Source organism: Mirounga leonina, unplaced genomic scaffold, assembly GCF_011800145.1.
Source record: "Mirounga leonina isolate KUSES-001 unplaced genomic scaffold, KU_Mleo_1.0 Mir_93, whole genome shotgun sequence".
In the NCBI taxonomy this organism is placed as follows: Eukaryota; Metazoa; Chordata; class Mammalia; order Carnivora; family Phocidae; genus Mirounga; species Mirounga leonina.
This window is the reverse complement of record NW_023270854.1, coordinates 48909942-48926364: the sequence shown is the minus strand read 5'-3', so window position 1 is coordinate 48926364 and position 16423 is coordinate 48909942. Positions and strand designations below refer to the sequence as shown.

Below are 16423 nucleotides of genomic sequence, written 5' to 3'. Positions count from 1 at the left end.
GGGGGGGGGGGGGGGGGGGGGGGGGGAGATGGAGAAAGCTCAGCTTGGGAAAGTTGAGAGCGTCCAGCGGTGGCTGGGCGGTTGCTCAGTGTCCATTGGTTTCTTTTCTCCACACCCAATGTCACTTCGTCACGAGCGCGCGCGCGTCTCCAGCCATCGTTTCCATTTTTCTGTGAGTGGTGGAGGACCACTCTTAATCTGAATGAGACACAAAGGGTTGTGTTGACAGCTGATCCTGACACAAGTAGACAGCGAGATGAGGTGTGTTCTGTGGCCTGGCAAGGGTGATGATGAGGCAGTTTGTTAAAGTAAATCAATTGCCTTAGTCCCTCTTCCGAGCTCCATTAAATTATCTGTATGGATTCAGTTCGTGGGGCTTCTCAGTTAAATCGAGCCCAAGTAAGGTCCACAGCGATTCATCTGCACGGGAACAGCTGCTGTCTCCAACTGAGGTGGACGGATCCTGGAGAAACTCATTCAATCATGCTCCTTTCCTGTATGAACGTGACTGTCACAAGGTCCTTATTCACCCTACCCCAGCCCTCTGACTCCTGTCCAAAAGACAGAAACCAAATTTTAATTTCTATTTTTCACACCTTTAGAGCCCCCCCCATCCCACTTAAATCTCATATTAAAACCTAGCCATTTGAATATGGGGAAGAAATTTTCCGGAAAAATTTTTTAAATTAAATGCCCCCTTAAAAGACTCTCATCCCTCCGAACATTTTCTTATACTTTAGATCCGGGAATTACGCTTTGAGTTTTGTGACTGTGTTGTTCTTTTTCTTTCTGAAAATTTCTGTGTGATTTTATAAGTTGTAATACTGGAAAGTTATTTAAAAGAGAAAAAACATTAAAATAATTGTTTCGTTGAAAATGTTTAGTAATAGAATTATGAGGATATAGGCATGTGTTTAAAGGGACATTTTAAATTAATATTCAAAAGTAATGTGCATAGGGTAAGAATTTCACAGTGTAAAGTAAGTTTTCTCTTTCCCACTCCATACTCTTAATGTCCTCCTTCCCAGAAGCAACCACTGTTGTCAATTTCTTGTATATTCTTCCATACATCTTCTATTAAAATGGAATTAGATTATGGAAATAAAGGATGAAAGGCATGGAGTATAAGGAAAGACTGAACTACATATCAGTGGTGATGACTATGTGATATACACTCATGATGACTTTAGAACCTTGTATTTGGCCTAAGGCACTTATTACAGTGGAAGATCAGTTAGAATGCTAAAAATCTTGAAACAAGTATACTGTGGAAAGCAGAACTGTTAAACTATGATCCCTGCCTGCCCCTCACATCACTAGTTTCTCTACACTGTTTTTAATAACCTTTGAAAAAAAATTTTTTTTCCCCTCCATTTTGGAACTCTTTATGAAGTAAAGGATGAGCACTATAGCTTACTCCATCCAGTGAAGTATATTATTGGAAGACATTGAAAAGACATATGTATACACTTCCGTGGACATAACATAATACGAAAATTTAATGGTAAGGGAGAAATACGAAGGCCAAGTTTAAGATATTTGATCACATCTAGTTCCAGGCTTGTATTTACCATAAACTAGCTAAATGAAGTAACTTTCTTAGAAGTGCTTTTGTTTCCCCCTCAGTTAAATAAACGAATTGAACTACTTGGTTTCTAAGGGTCCTTTTAAATCCAAAATTTTATTACTAAAATACTTGTTCTTAGATGTTCTAAGACTGGCTAAGGATAACCCAGTTGGACCTGTGTGTACTAGACAGTAGAGTGACCAAAAGAATATTTCTGATTTGTAGATGCATCAAAAAGAAGTTAGAGTGTTTAAACTACATTCCTGTTCTTAAGAGGTTGATGTCACTGAAGAACAGCTACTTCACTTGCCCACAAAATGTCTGTTTATGTTACTGATAGAGGCCAAACCCTAAGCTGAATAGGCCTCTGTGAATCACCTTGTATGGCTAAGGAGAGTGAATTTTTTTCACAGCTCATGGTGCCATTTTTAGGGAAATTACTCTTACCAAACTCTTACTTTTCTTTTTGGTAAGTGGAAATAAAGTTCACTTATCTACTTCAAAAGAAGTTGACATAATTTACTTAGTAATTCCCACAAGCATTTAGAATGTGACTATCCCTACAGCTGTTTTATTTACTTTATAAGTATTCACTTAGAGATCATGTTCTTAGTAGGAAACTTTTCTAATCTCTAAAACACCTACAAACTCTAGGTTAATGATCCCTGGATGGGTGCAGGGAGCTGAGGAGTGATTGCAAGGTTATGAAAGTAAAAAGAATTAGTTGATTTTAGTCACTATATATGATCTCAATTAAGGTTTTTCGAAAGTACACTGTAATAGTCAGTCAGAGAAAGACAAATACCATGATTTCTGTCATATGTGGAACTTAAGAAACAGAACAGATGAACATATGCGAGGAGGGGAAAGAAAAAAGAGAGAGGGAAACAAGTCATAAGAGATGTAAAGATAGAGTACAAATGAGGGTTGGTGAAGGGAGGTGGGTGGGGGTTGGGCTAGATGGGTGATGGGTATTAAAGATGGCACTTGTTATGATGAGCATTGGGTGTTGTATATAAGTAATGAATCACGGAATTTTACTCCTGATGCCAATCTTGCACTGTTTGTTAACCAACAGAATTTAAATAAAAATTTGAAGAGAGAAAAAAAAGCACACTGTAAATGGTGATTGCAAAAATCATTGATGTTAAGAAGGAAGTCTCATACTTTAGAGCTTCAGAATCACCGATAAAGAATATTATGTAATTACTTTGAATAAGTCTGTAATATGAATAAATTATTAGTGAAGTTTTAGGAATGTTTGATTGGGATGATAAGAATATAAACTAGAAGAATGGGTTTGTAAGGGTGCTTAGAGTAATCTTGATTGACAAGACTGACAAAAACAAAAGAAAATTAAGTACTAGCAGGAAGTTCTAAAATGGTGGAAGTTTTTGTTTCTTCCAGCTCCCTTCTCAGTCTTGCCATATGAATATATATTTTTACAGATGTCTTATCATATTACAGATACATTTCTATCCTGATTTTTTATCAACATTTTTTATAATTTATTCCCTATTATTTGTAGAAATTTTATAATAGTTTATCCAATTAATGTACCATAATTTACTTAGCCCTTCCTCTACTTGGGAATTTTCCAGTGTTTAAAAATAATATGATGACTGTCCTCATGAATGTAACTTTCTTCTCCTTCTTCTCCTCCTCCTTCTCCTTCCTTCCTTTCTTCCTTCCTTCCTTTGGATTATTTCTTCAGAGAGGCTGTAATGGTGTAGTTCTAAATGGGTAGACTTTAAAATTAAAGGTTCAGAGTTCAAAACCTCACTCCATCACTTACTGGCAAAATTTATTTATAAATATTTTTCTCAGAACTTTAGCTTCCTAACTTATAAAACGGGTATACTAATAGTTCTCTACGAAGTTAAGATAAAAAGCAATAGCATGATGAAAACACAAGTAAATGTTAGCTCTTATTTTTAATAGAACATTTCCAGATTCCTGGTTATTTCCCACTTTCCAAAAGGGTTATGTGAATTTATACTGTGATTAACAATCTATGTGCATGCTTATGTTGTTTTAAAACATTTATGTTATTGTGACTAATTTGATCAATGTAAACTTGTATTCTTTTGTTTTGATTTGTATTTCTTTGGTCTTGTGCGGAGTGAGAGGTGTTTTTTTCACCAGTATTTGCTACAGTTTTCTAAATGGGGTGGTAGACATTTCACCGCCTCAGTCATTTTGAACTGGACTATAAGCTGGGCATATAGGACAGGTCAGTTATACCGCTAATGAAGATTGAATCAAATGTTCCAATGGTTTCTTTCAAATTAATTGCAGTTTGTTTGTTTTGTATTTTCAGCCTATGGTAACTGTTATTAGTCATTATTATTTTAAATCTTTGGAAAGTAGCTGCTAAAGTTAATAATATATCAATTCTACCTAACTGAAAATGTAGTCTTCTCTTTTTTCCCCTTGAGGGGCTGATTTATAATTAACATTATTGGGATCACAATTTGGTGGATTTTTACTAGGAATGCTTCTCAAAACTTGGGGAAAAAAGTCTGAGAGAAAGTTTCATGAACCCTAATCATGGTATCTTTTGGCTACAAATGGATAATGAAGTTATTCCCTCTGACTTGAGTTCTTATATAGTCAAGGTAATTTAGACTACACAAAAGCATGCCCTTGTAAGTTGTGGAGTTCCAGCAGCCCTGATATTTCTGGCAAACACACACCCAATGTGGATAACAGCAGCTCTTTGTGCTGCTGAGCCCCAGGAGGGCTCCCTATTGTGTACTCTTCCTTCCCTCCCATTCTTGACTGACTGGTGATAGCAACTCCTCCAAGTCCAGATGTGAAGCTCCCACAGCGACTCCTCTCTTCTACCCAACTCTGTATTTACCCCTACTACCTACCCTTCAGCATATTTACTTTTGCCCTATGATACGGAGATTCAGTATCTTTTCAAGGTTATGGTTTCAGATCTTATTTTTTAAATTTTCTATGCTTTATAAATGTCTTCAGCAGTCCTTACAATAGAGACTATAGGCATGGTTAACATAGATTAACACATAATCAGCACTTGATAAATGTTTGTTGCTGTGAACCATATCTTATATGGTCTTTTCTCTTCCTGGGCATGGTTCTATTTTTATGGTATCAGTCTGGAGAAGCAAGTTCCAGTTCTGTCCTGGATTGCTGTGTTTGCCTATATTACCCAGTTTGGGAGTTAGGAAACCTGCTTGTTCTAGCTCTTTTAATTTCTTATGTATTTGGGTAAATTCTTAATTCCTGCACCTTACTTTTCTTATGTAAAATGGAACTAATAATTATGGCTCTAGTTATCAACTTTCTGCACAGGATTGTTGTAAAGATAAAAAGAAATAATAATTGTGGACATGTTTTGGGAAGAAAGGATATACAAATTCATAAGAAAAAAAAAGGTTGTTAAAATTACACATTATCATTATACTTCAGGAGTGTCCATACCTTTGAGAAAACTTCACCTCAATGTAGAGCTGCACTTGGAGCTTGGAGTTAGATGAAAATTCTTGGGGTCCAACCCAAACTATCCAATCAGAAACTCTGGGGACAGGGCCCACTGATCTGCATTTTAAGAACCATTCTGGTGCTGAACCACTGCTTTAGGGAGTAGGAAATGTCAACAACCACTAGAAAAATATTCTTCTGTTAAATATTAGTTATAAAATAACCCAGAAATATCATAACATCATTTTTCATGCCAAATATGAAATGAAATTTAGCTATTATTATTAGCTGCTGTTTGCCTTTTAGTCTCTCAAAATTCAACTCAGGGGAATTGTATATTCGGGTGCCTCTAGGGGTCAAGTAGGTAATCCGAGTGAGTGAAGCACCTGTAAAATAATATGGGCTAACAGGTTCTGGTGGACAGGAAGTCTGAAGACAGTAGAATTTCTAAAACTTCACTGATTTTTGCCCTATGGGACTGTGTGTCACTCTTGCCAGATGATCATTTTTCAAATGGAGCTGAAAATTCATATTTTTAAATGAGTTTAAATGTTGCCAAGAAATTGTAAGAAGACATAGGGACCCAACAAAACAAATTTGGAAAGCTAGATAATTTCCAACCTCTCAGTTAATTAACATGGATGAAAATATTTGCATTTGAATGAATATGACAGAAGAAATAGCCCTGTTCAATATTATTAATAAAGAAATACATATGAAAACCACACACTTTTAAACTTTCAGTTTATAAAGATTCAATAGATCAATAAATTTAGTGTTGGCAGTGGGGTAAAGAATGGTCACTGTTATACACTAAGAGTGAAAGCAAATACTTACAACTTTTCTGGAGAGTAATTTGGCATCATGGATCAAGACCTAAATGTCTGTTCTTACCCTGTCCAATAATGGTAGTTCCTTGCCACATACAACTATTTAAATTTAAATTAATATTAAATAAAACTAAAGATTCAGTTTCTCAGTTTTGTTAATTATATTTCGAGTGCTTGATAGCTGCAGGGGCTAGAGGCTACTATATTGGACTGTGAAGATATAAAAGATTTCCATCATTGGAGAAAGCTCTGTTGGGCGCAGCTTTGGTTCAAACTCTTTGACTCAAATTTCCCTTCTAGGAATTTGCTAGAAAGAAATAATTAGACAAATGCGCAAAGGAATATGACAAAAATATCACCCAAATCTTTACTTATAGGGTAAAAAATTAGAAACAAACTAAACATCATGTTTTTATTAAAAATTAGGTTGCAGTAAATATCCATGATATATAGATAAATGAAAAATATTCTTATTGTAGAATCATTTTATTTATTTGGGTAGATAGCTTAAGTACATAGAGATTAGTTTTTCTCTTCTGAGATGCCTATGAGTAGAATGAAGCTTTCGGAACTCTTTTAGCCTGCAGCTCTTCTGATCCAGTAGAATAGGTTGGCTTTCACTAAAACATGGGCAGAGCTGCTTGATAACTCTCCAGGCTGTATCAATATCACGTGGGTTCCTGTTAGAAATTCAGAATCTCAGGCCCCACTGCAAGCGCATTGAATCATCAGAATCTCAGGCAGGGCCCAGGAATCTGTATTAACAAGCTGTCCGCCCTCTGGCTGGATTTGCCTCCTATCGCTGAATGTTTTCAAGCTTCATTTGTTTTGTCTTGGTCAAGTGAAATCTCTTTGAACTCTGTCCAGGTGCCATTCTAGGTGCTGAGGATACCACAGTAGGGAAAACTAACAAATATTCTTGCTCTTATGGGAATCAAACAATAAGCGAGAGAAAATGAGTAAACTGTTTTATTTTAGATTGCAAGAAGTGCTAGAGAGGAAGATGAAGCAGCAAGGGGAATTAGAAGTGAGATAGGAGCGGGGCGCCTGGGTGGCTCAGTCATTAAGCGTCTGCCTTCAGCTCAGGTCATGATCCCAGGGTCCTGGGATCGAGCCCCGCATCGGGCTCCCTGCTTGGCGGGAAGCCTGCTTCTCCCTCTCCCTCTCCCACTCGCCCTGCTTCCATTCCCTCTCTCGCTGTGTCTCTCTCTGTCAAATAAATAAATAAAATCTTAAAAAAAAAAAAGTGAGATAGGAGCTATGATTCTCTATAAGGTGTCACTGAGATGTGACACCTGAGTGAAGTCCTGAAGTCTGTGTGAATCATTGGAAAGTTGAGAGGAAGAACATTGTCACCTGTTGTGGGAGGGGTTAGCAAGGAGGCCAATGCCACTGAAGAGGGGAGGCAAGTGAGGGAGTGAGTGGGGGATTAGGTCAGAGAGGTAGTCTAGATCTTTTGACTTCAAAATTCTTTGTTCTCTCTAGTGTACCACACTTCTCAAATTCTTTGGTTAATCAGTTTGTAAAGAGATCAGACATCCTTAAATTCACTGTTCTTCAGTGCGATCTGTCAACACCTGCCTTACTTGCCTGGGGTGCTTGTTAAATGAGGATTATTGGTCTCTTAACCTATTGAATAAGAGTTTCTGGGGTGGTACCCTGGAATGTGCATTTTAACAATCTTCCCAGGTGATTTTATGGACATAAGAATCTTAGAACCACTCCTCACAATTATCATCCCAGGCATTTAGTTTTTATAGAGCAGGAATGCCTAAAATTGTCACCACTGTCTGTAGAGGTCACGATGTGAAGAGAAGATGTAATTGGTGTAATGTCTCATTTATTTCTTATTTTTAAACCAAGTAAACCAATACTAATTATAGTAAGTTTATGTCTATATCTCTGGTGGAATATTCAGGGAACTAGAAGGCTATTACTGTCATTCTTATCCACCATAGAGGGTGGGTGAACATTTTCACTTCAGGGTTCTGTCTCCCCCTCATCTGGTCTGTTCTGTTACTTCAAAAGGGGCAAATTCATATGTATTTGATTTTTTCATCATGTCTTCTCTCTCCTCTCTTTCTTTCTTACCTCTTTTTTCTTCTTCTCTTCTTGAAATCTAACCATCCTAAGTTAAACACAATTGTTTTGGTGGCAATTCTTTTATGCACATATTCAGCGTATTTATATATATTCACCAACACAAGTAATTTTACATCATGGGATCATATTCTGTTTTTCAAAAAACTGTAGTCACATCTTTTTAAAAATTCAGGGAGGCTAAATTCCCTCTTTACCCTCCCTTTCGCCCCAACAGTGTGGCCAGTCTGCTGTTTATTTTGTTATAACTTTTTCCATGATCATGTAACCTTATATTGTATGTTTTCAGCATTTTATCTATACTATCATACTTTATATATGTAATCTATCATTACATACATATTAAAAATCATGTTTCTTTTTTCACTTAATACTTAATGAAACACAAGGGATATACTTCTAAGTCAACTGGCATAGCTTTTACTCATTCTTTTTAATGACTACATGATATTCTGTAGTATACATATTCCACAGTTAAACACCCATTACTTTATTGAAGGACATTTATTTTAACTAAACAGAAGACCCAGTTTCTTTAGGTCATTCTCTGACATGCTCAGCTTGATGGCATTTGTCTTCCATCTTTTCTCTTCATTATCCCAAGGTGTTATCGGCACACCCAGACCTCACAAAATTTTGACTGGAGTCAGAAAAACGTTCTTTTACTTCAAGCTAAACTCTTTTTTGGAGAGTTTACCCACATACATAGATGTCCCAAATTGCATTGGCCAGAATTTACCACATGCTCATGTGTAAACCAGTCACTGATAAGGAAAATGGAAATACCATGACTGGTATAAAATAATCAAGATTCACCCCAGAGCCTGGGGAAAGGTCTCTTTACTCTTAGGTAAGCATGTAAAACCTCTGGGGTTTTTCACATTGAAGATCAGGAATGGCTCAATTAGGCAACTGGCAATCTGTACCATGAAATCCAGTTTCCTTCAAGGTTCTTCATAATCTGATCTCATGAGAATCTAATATAAAACCTCTGTTTTAGACAAGCCGATTATTTGTCTCTCCTGCCTATATATCCTGCTCATGTACATTCCTACCTATGGTTTAGCTCATGTTTCTCTTAGAAATCTCTTCTAGTTCTCCAGAGCTGACTGTGGCTATTTAAAATTAATTAAGGTTAAATAAAATAAAAAGTTTAGTTTCTCAGGCACACTAATCACATTTCAAGAGCTTAATGGCCACATGTGGATAGTAACTACTATATTGGGCAGCACAGGTGTAGAATATTCCTACTGTTGCAAAAAGTTCTGTTGGACGGCACTGCTTTAGAGATTCTTGTAAATCATACCTATTACTTAACACCCTGTTTGCCAAACTATGGCCACCTATATGAGAATCAACTGGAAATGCTATTTAAATGCAGATTTTAAGCCTTAGGGGTAGGTTCCAGGCCACTTTCATGCCCAGGAATGCTAAAGAACCACTGCCTTGAGGTCTAGTTTATTTTCTTTCTTTTATGGAAATATACTACATATGGGAATTTTCATTAATTTTCTCGTACTCTAAACTTCAATAACAGTCATAATTTATATATCACAGTTTTAGAATTGTATTATAGATATTTATATTCTCTATTTCAGAAAGCATTTTTTTCTGATGATTAGAAGATAGGTCCCTTTAGAGAAGGTACTATGGCATTTTATAGTCTGTATTTTCCAAAATGTCTAATATGGTATTAGCTACATGGTAAATACAAAGTATTCACTGATTAATTACACTCTACAAAATTGACAGTCTACATTCTATATGTAATTGATAATTCTTTGAAAAATCATAACAGTGTCTGCAGTATTGGAGATGGAAAATAAATGATGGTAAGAATATTTCCACAATATTCTTTCTCAGTTACACTTGTTGGGAATACATCTGAAAATTCTGCATAGATTTCTGACACATATTATATGGAGATATTCCCTATAAGGTTTAGATTTGCAGCATTTTTTTTTTTTTAATGGCTGTTTTAAAAAGTGCTCTGATCCCTTGATTCTCTAGTGGAACATAAACTAATCAAACCTCTGGAGCCATAGCTCATGCAGAACTTGGTGTTGCAACTGAACTCCCCAAGTGAATAAGGTTTCATTTCCTAATCAACTGGAAAGTCCCAGGTAGCTGTTCTACTCTGATGATTCAGTAATCATTTGAAAATTGTTGGAGCAGGAGGTTACGGTCTTGGCATATTAGAGAATGGCTAGACCTATATCTTTACAAGTTGGGGCACAGTGGAGGATCAAGGTAGACTAGTAATATTACTACTAGTAATAGTAATAGAACAGCAGCATTTCACTTAGGATTAATATAAGGAATGTTTCTTTTACGTTCTCCTGTACATAATTTCACAGGTTGTATTATTACATGGGTTGATATGAAAACAAACAACTACATTTTTTGATAGGCTCGTCACCTTATAATATAAAATCAACCTAATTTCTTATTTAGGAAATAAAATCTCAGGGCGCCTGGGTGGCTCAGTCAGTTAAGCATCTGACTTTGGCTCAGGTCATGATCTTGGGGTCCTGGAATCGAGCCCCACGTCTGTCGGACTCCCTGCTTAGCAGGGAGTCTGCTTGTCCCTCTCCTTCTCCCTCTGGCTCTTCCCCCATTTGTGCTCTCGCTCTTAAATAAATAAATAATCTTTAAAAAAAAGAAATAAAATCTCTACTGAACAAATAACAATTTTCCTCTTAAACCCTTGATATATTTTTGACTCTAAGACAGGTGATTCGTAATTTGATTCCAAAAGTCACATTTCCAAGATAATGGATCAACTCACTAAGCATGATGCCTGATACAAATAGACCCTCAGGAAATGTTAGGTTTTTTCCTCATCAGACTTGCTGAATTGCAGTCCTCTGACTTCAGCAGAGAGTACCAATTTGTATTAACTGTTTTGCCTCTCAACTAATATTACCAAGCTCTTTATTTTCTAGAAAAGTTGGACCATGTAAATACCAACTTTTCTCCCCCATGTTCATATAAATAGAATGATCTAATACTAGGTGTGATATTTTCATAGTATTCTTGGTCAAAAGATGTAAGAAGTTGTTTGATATGGACAGGTATTAAAGGGACCATCTGCACAATCTACTGAAGCCAAGTTGGAGTCTGGAAGCATGGTGTCTGGGTTATGGTATTTCAGATATTCTAAATGTTTGAGGTTTTTCTGCCATCATAAAGACTCACGAGTCAGTGGTATGCCTTATCTCAGCCTCTCCCTCCAGAGCAAGAACTGTGACTGAACAGTGTACTACATGGTGCGGTTGCATGTCTGGCATTTCAGAGAGTGTGTATATATGTCAGAGAATGTGTGCATGCACAAAACATAGCCTTTAATAAAAAACAACCATAAAGGTCTTTAAGACCCATATATGCTTCTCTACTTAGTCCCTTCCTACTATTTAATCATTTAATTTATAGCAGAAATGACTTCAATCCAGTAATTTAATAAAAGTTAATGTATACTACTTCAGGCATTGTCCATGTACCATTTCTACCCCTCACAACAGCCTTGTAAAGTAGGCATCGTGATTCTTACTTTTACAGCTAAGAAAACTAAGGCTCAGAAAGGCTTAAGCAAATTTCACAAGAGCCCATAGGTAGTAGGTGGAAAAGTCAGAATTCAAACCTAGGGCTGGCTGTTTCCATAGCATTTGTTCTTTCCTCAAAAGTCATGCTCTTGGGTACGTGTCTTATTACTCAACTAGATTGTAAGATCTGGATGTCAGGAATTGTATCTCATGTTTTATATTATCCAGAAAGGTAGCTTTTGGCAAATGTTGCTCCTCTTGCTGAAGGTAGTGTAGATAGGTGCTATTGAGCCTCTTAACTCTTTCAGACCACCAGGGGACCAGCTAGCACCTTATTTTGGAGAAACAGACTGTACCAAGGCTGTAGCTTGGTTAGTTAGGCATGTAGTAGGGGTCAAATCTTGGATGTACTCACCAAGCATGAATGAACACTCCATGAGTGCAAGTACTTTGTCCCTTTGCTCACTACTCTGTCTCCATACCTAAAATAAGCACATAATAGTTCCTTAATGAATATTTGGTAATGATGAATGAATGGCTTCTGTAGGGACATGTTCCCTTTTTTCCATGGCTGTGGAATCCATCCTTAACCTGGGCCAAACTTCTTTCAGACTTAAGCCACTGACTCCAAGGGAGCTGGGAGAAGGGGCGGTAGATGGAACAATGTAGGCTTATTACCTCTACTGGAAATACTGAAATGAGGCCCACGCCCTGTGGAAGCTAGGTCAGTAGCATTATCTTTTGAATAAAGGATGCTAACAAGGAAAAATAAATCCAAAACAATTCTGTGGCAGAGATGAATGGAGATGCATTTCATTTTCTCTCTTTCTGAGTTTTACAAAATGATATCTTTGTAATCCTCCAAACATGATCAGTTTATCATCAGATTTACTTATTTACAAGTTACCTGCATATTTTAGCTAATATAGGCTTCGAATTTGTCGATAAATATCCTAGTTAATAAAAAGTAATTGGAAATCAGGGCGCCTTGGTTGTGCATTCGGTTGAGCATCCGACTCTTGGCTTTGGCTTCAGTCGTGAGATGGAGGGGCTCAGCGCAGAGTCCGCTTGAGACTCTGTCTCCCTCTCCCTCTGGGCACCCCCTCCCCACCCCCACACTGTTTCTCTCTAAAATAAATAAATACATCTTTAAAAAATAATTGAAAGTCATTTATTTTCAGGATAATAATGCATGATGGAATAGAGCCATGCAATTGAAATTCTGGGAAAAAATGTTTTGAAAAATGTGACAAATCTCTTGTACTGTATAAATGTTATAATTCATTTTGCTCATTAGATTTCAAATTGATAAGACTTCCAAAATCAAACAGCGTGGGCTTACTTTAGATACTGTTACATGGGAGATTACCAGAAATCTGTATGGTGTTTACCCTTGGGAAGCTAAAGTTCACGAATTGCAAACAGGCACCATAATTCTGTCTTTTTTTTTATTATTGTTATGTTAATCACCATACATTACATCATTAGTTTTTGATGTAGTGTTCCATGATTCATTGTTTGCATACATATAACACCCAGTGCTCCATGCAGTACGTGCCCTCCTTAAAACCCATCACCAGGCTAACCCATCCCCCAACCCCCCTCCCCTCTAGAACCCTCAGTCTGTTTCTCAGAGTCCATAGTCTCTCACCATAATTCTATCTTAAAGTTTGTGTTTAACTCATACTGACTTTTTTAAGGCTTTGAACAAATAATTGGCAATAGCAATTATAATATCAAGCTTCCTCTCAGTTCATTTGGATAAAAAGTAATTGCTGCACCCAAATAAATTTGTCATTTCCTTAAAATTAATTTTTCTCTTCGTAGTTTTCCTACTGAGCAAGATATTTTTATCCAGTGGGGATAATAGAATTCTCCATTGGGCAGGAAATTAACAATGAAAGTCAACTTAACTAAGTCTTTATCAAGTACCTATAATTGGAGTTGTGCTGTGGAGAAAGAGAAAGGAGAATAAATAACTATCTCTGACCTTAGGGAAGGCTACAATCTAGTTAAAATGTATTTATGTGGCTTTTGGTTTTGTAGATTCAGATCTAGTTTTGTTTTAACCACGTTCTTGAAACCATTACTAATGTGGTAGATTTATATAACATAATACGTAAGGATGTGCCATTTTTCTGTTACCAAAATTACAAAAGAATTCAAGATGCACTGATATCTAATGGAGATTTAATGTCCATTCATTTTTTTAAACTAGAAGACATTTTTAACTTTGTTCATGAAGAATCGAATGTAAAATTTGAAACAGTGCTGGTGACGTTAAGGAAATCATGGTATGAGTCTTAAGTTTGTTAGTGGCACTTCATGGACATTAAGGTATCTATAAATAAAACCTAAACTATGACATATATATTTTGTATATATGAGTTTGGTCACTATTCAACTCATATCTTTTTTGTTGTCCTATAGAGCAGAAACTAATTTTAGTAAATAAGCTCATTTTGAGATGTTATTTATGTGGTAAATTTAAGGTATAAGAAATTATCATTTAGAGAGACAATGAGTAAAACTTATTTTGACCTCAGTCTATGTTTAAAGCACATTTACAGTTATATGAGATTACTTACTTGATACATTACTATTTTACTAAAGCATATAGATTATATTGAGAAATAATAAACATTTAGAGCACAGATCAAAAACACTTTCTTATAAATACAATTCACTCTTTAGAAATTTGGATTCTCATCAATATTTCATCAGTGAAAGGTATGCACACTCTAATTTGACCCTTGATATATGTTTCTCATGTACAGTAATAAAAAATAATAAGACTAATCAGTACCATATTTACCATAAATATGTTGCCTTTTTACAAATTTTCTTTGATCCGAATTAAATTTTCTACCTGAATTGTGGTCCACTAGAGAAAGGAAGATACGGGTTAAGGAAAGGAAAAAAAAATGAATAAAATAAAAGACTTAAAGGATAATTAGAACTCCGTGCTATCTACAATAATATTTTGGCTTTAAACTCTCTTATTCTTTTATATTAGGCCTTATTAAAGAACAAGATCATAATTTAGTCTGTTAAATTCTAACTCGTTACATTTATTTAGTCACTTATTGTTGTTACTATAGTGTTGTTTTTATCTTACTTAAAAGCTGGTTTTCCAGAAACTTACATGAATGAGAACTCTGTTCTGAGCTGACTTTTGTTAGTAGAATTCTATTTTGATATGTTTAGGGATACTTTTCCCTTAACTCTTACATTAAGTTAAAGTGTTAACATATAAATCCTATTGCAATGATATGTAAATAAAACAGACTAAAAATAGTTGTGCAGTCACAATTTTCTCTAAGAATTAGAGATTTAAATCTCTGAAAACACTAATGTGTGTGGGATGGTTATGATAGTCCAGCTGCCTTTGTGTGTGTTTCATTTAAATGTAAATTTATCTTAGAGACTCTAAAGATGAGCTCAGAAAGTAGAGAATTTTAATTTGAATAGTCATTTTCTTCTTTTTTCACAAATACTGAAATAAATCCTTATTTTACACTAAAGAAAAAACTTGTTAAACAGCCAAAACTCAACTACCTTATTTTAAAGGTTCTTAATGGATTATTAATTTTTTCTCATTAGTAGTTTTTCCAAAATTACAAAATTATGTTAAAAGAAAATTAATTTATATGCAGTAAAGGCACATATAACAGCAGTTCAACAATTTCCAGTATGATCTTGAGTATTATTTTGTAGTACTATGTAAAGGAAAATAGTAGTGTCTTTAGAAGAAATTAGGTTTCTGAAATATATTTTAAATAATTAAATCTGAGATGTTAAAAAAAACTACTGAACTACAGTGACATGTATCACACATGCACTTATTTGTATACTATGTTTGTATTTAGATTGTATTTTAACCACTGCTTAAAATTTAGTTTGATACCATAACTGTAAATCAACTTTCAGGAACACTTTCTGAGGGCCAGGTTTTGAAGAAGTTTACACTTTTCACTATTCCCTTTAACAGAAGGTCAAGATTCAAAGCTCTAACTTGGCTTCATTTTATACTCAGTTGACGTTGTGTAAACTAGAACGTTCTCTTAAGGGAGGTTACCTTGTATTGACTTTAGTGGCTTTTTCTACTTCCCTGCAATAAAACAGACCATTTGTGTGAGTTGATGTTGATTGCATATTTTGAAGTCATTTTTGTCTTTAGCCATTGCATTACCAGCCTGTGATTATCTTGTGTAAAAAAAAACAAACAGACAAAAAAACTCTTTGATCTACCCTAACCTTTCTATATGTAAATTTTGGAAAAGTGGTTCCATAGCATGCCCATAAAATGTACTCCTGCATTGACATTTCCAAAGTAATTATAAAAGGATTATAAAGTTTACTAAAGGAATTGCTATATGTTGGTTGATAAAATTTACTTAGGTCACATAAATGTAAATATTTTCCAAGCAACTGTTATAGAGTCAAGGGTTCCCTTCAAAAAAAAAAGACTTTGTTTATAACTTAAATATCTTTCTTTTCTACAGTTAGGAAAAGTAAAGGAGTGTTTTCTGAATATTTTTATTGTGAGATCTTGAATTTTTATTTATGCCATTCTTTAATAATGTATCTTTCCATAGAGTGCTTGCAGATTTTAAGACACAATTCTGCATATTTAGCTTTAATTAATAGTTGCTGTTGAGAATTTAAAACAGTTTTATAGTAGGGGTATGAAATGTGTATTTACAGTAGTATCATAATTTACAGATTCTGTGATATGAGGTCAGGCACATTGGTTTATAATCAAAATCAGTAATTATTTTTGTTGGTGGCTTGTAAAAAAAAAAAAGCGTTTCCTGGTTATAAACCACAAACTCTTTTTCAAGGTTGTCAGTGGTCAGTTGGTAGAAAATGAGTATGATAAGTTAGTTTTCCCTAGGTTCATTCCTATTTGGTCTTACGGTTTGAGAAAAAAC

At 35.3% G+C, this 16423-nt stretch overlaps 1 protein-coding gene across 1 annotated transcript in view; it reads left to right on the top strand.

The window, feature by feature from the left end:
* GREB1L (GREB1 like retinoic acid receptor coactivator) overlaps nt 1–16423 on the top strand; it is a 269620-nt gene that overhangs the window by 729 nt on the left and 252468 nt on the right. The gene's annotated exons all lie outside the window — the stretch shown is intronic.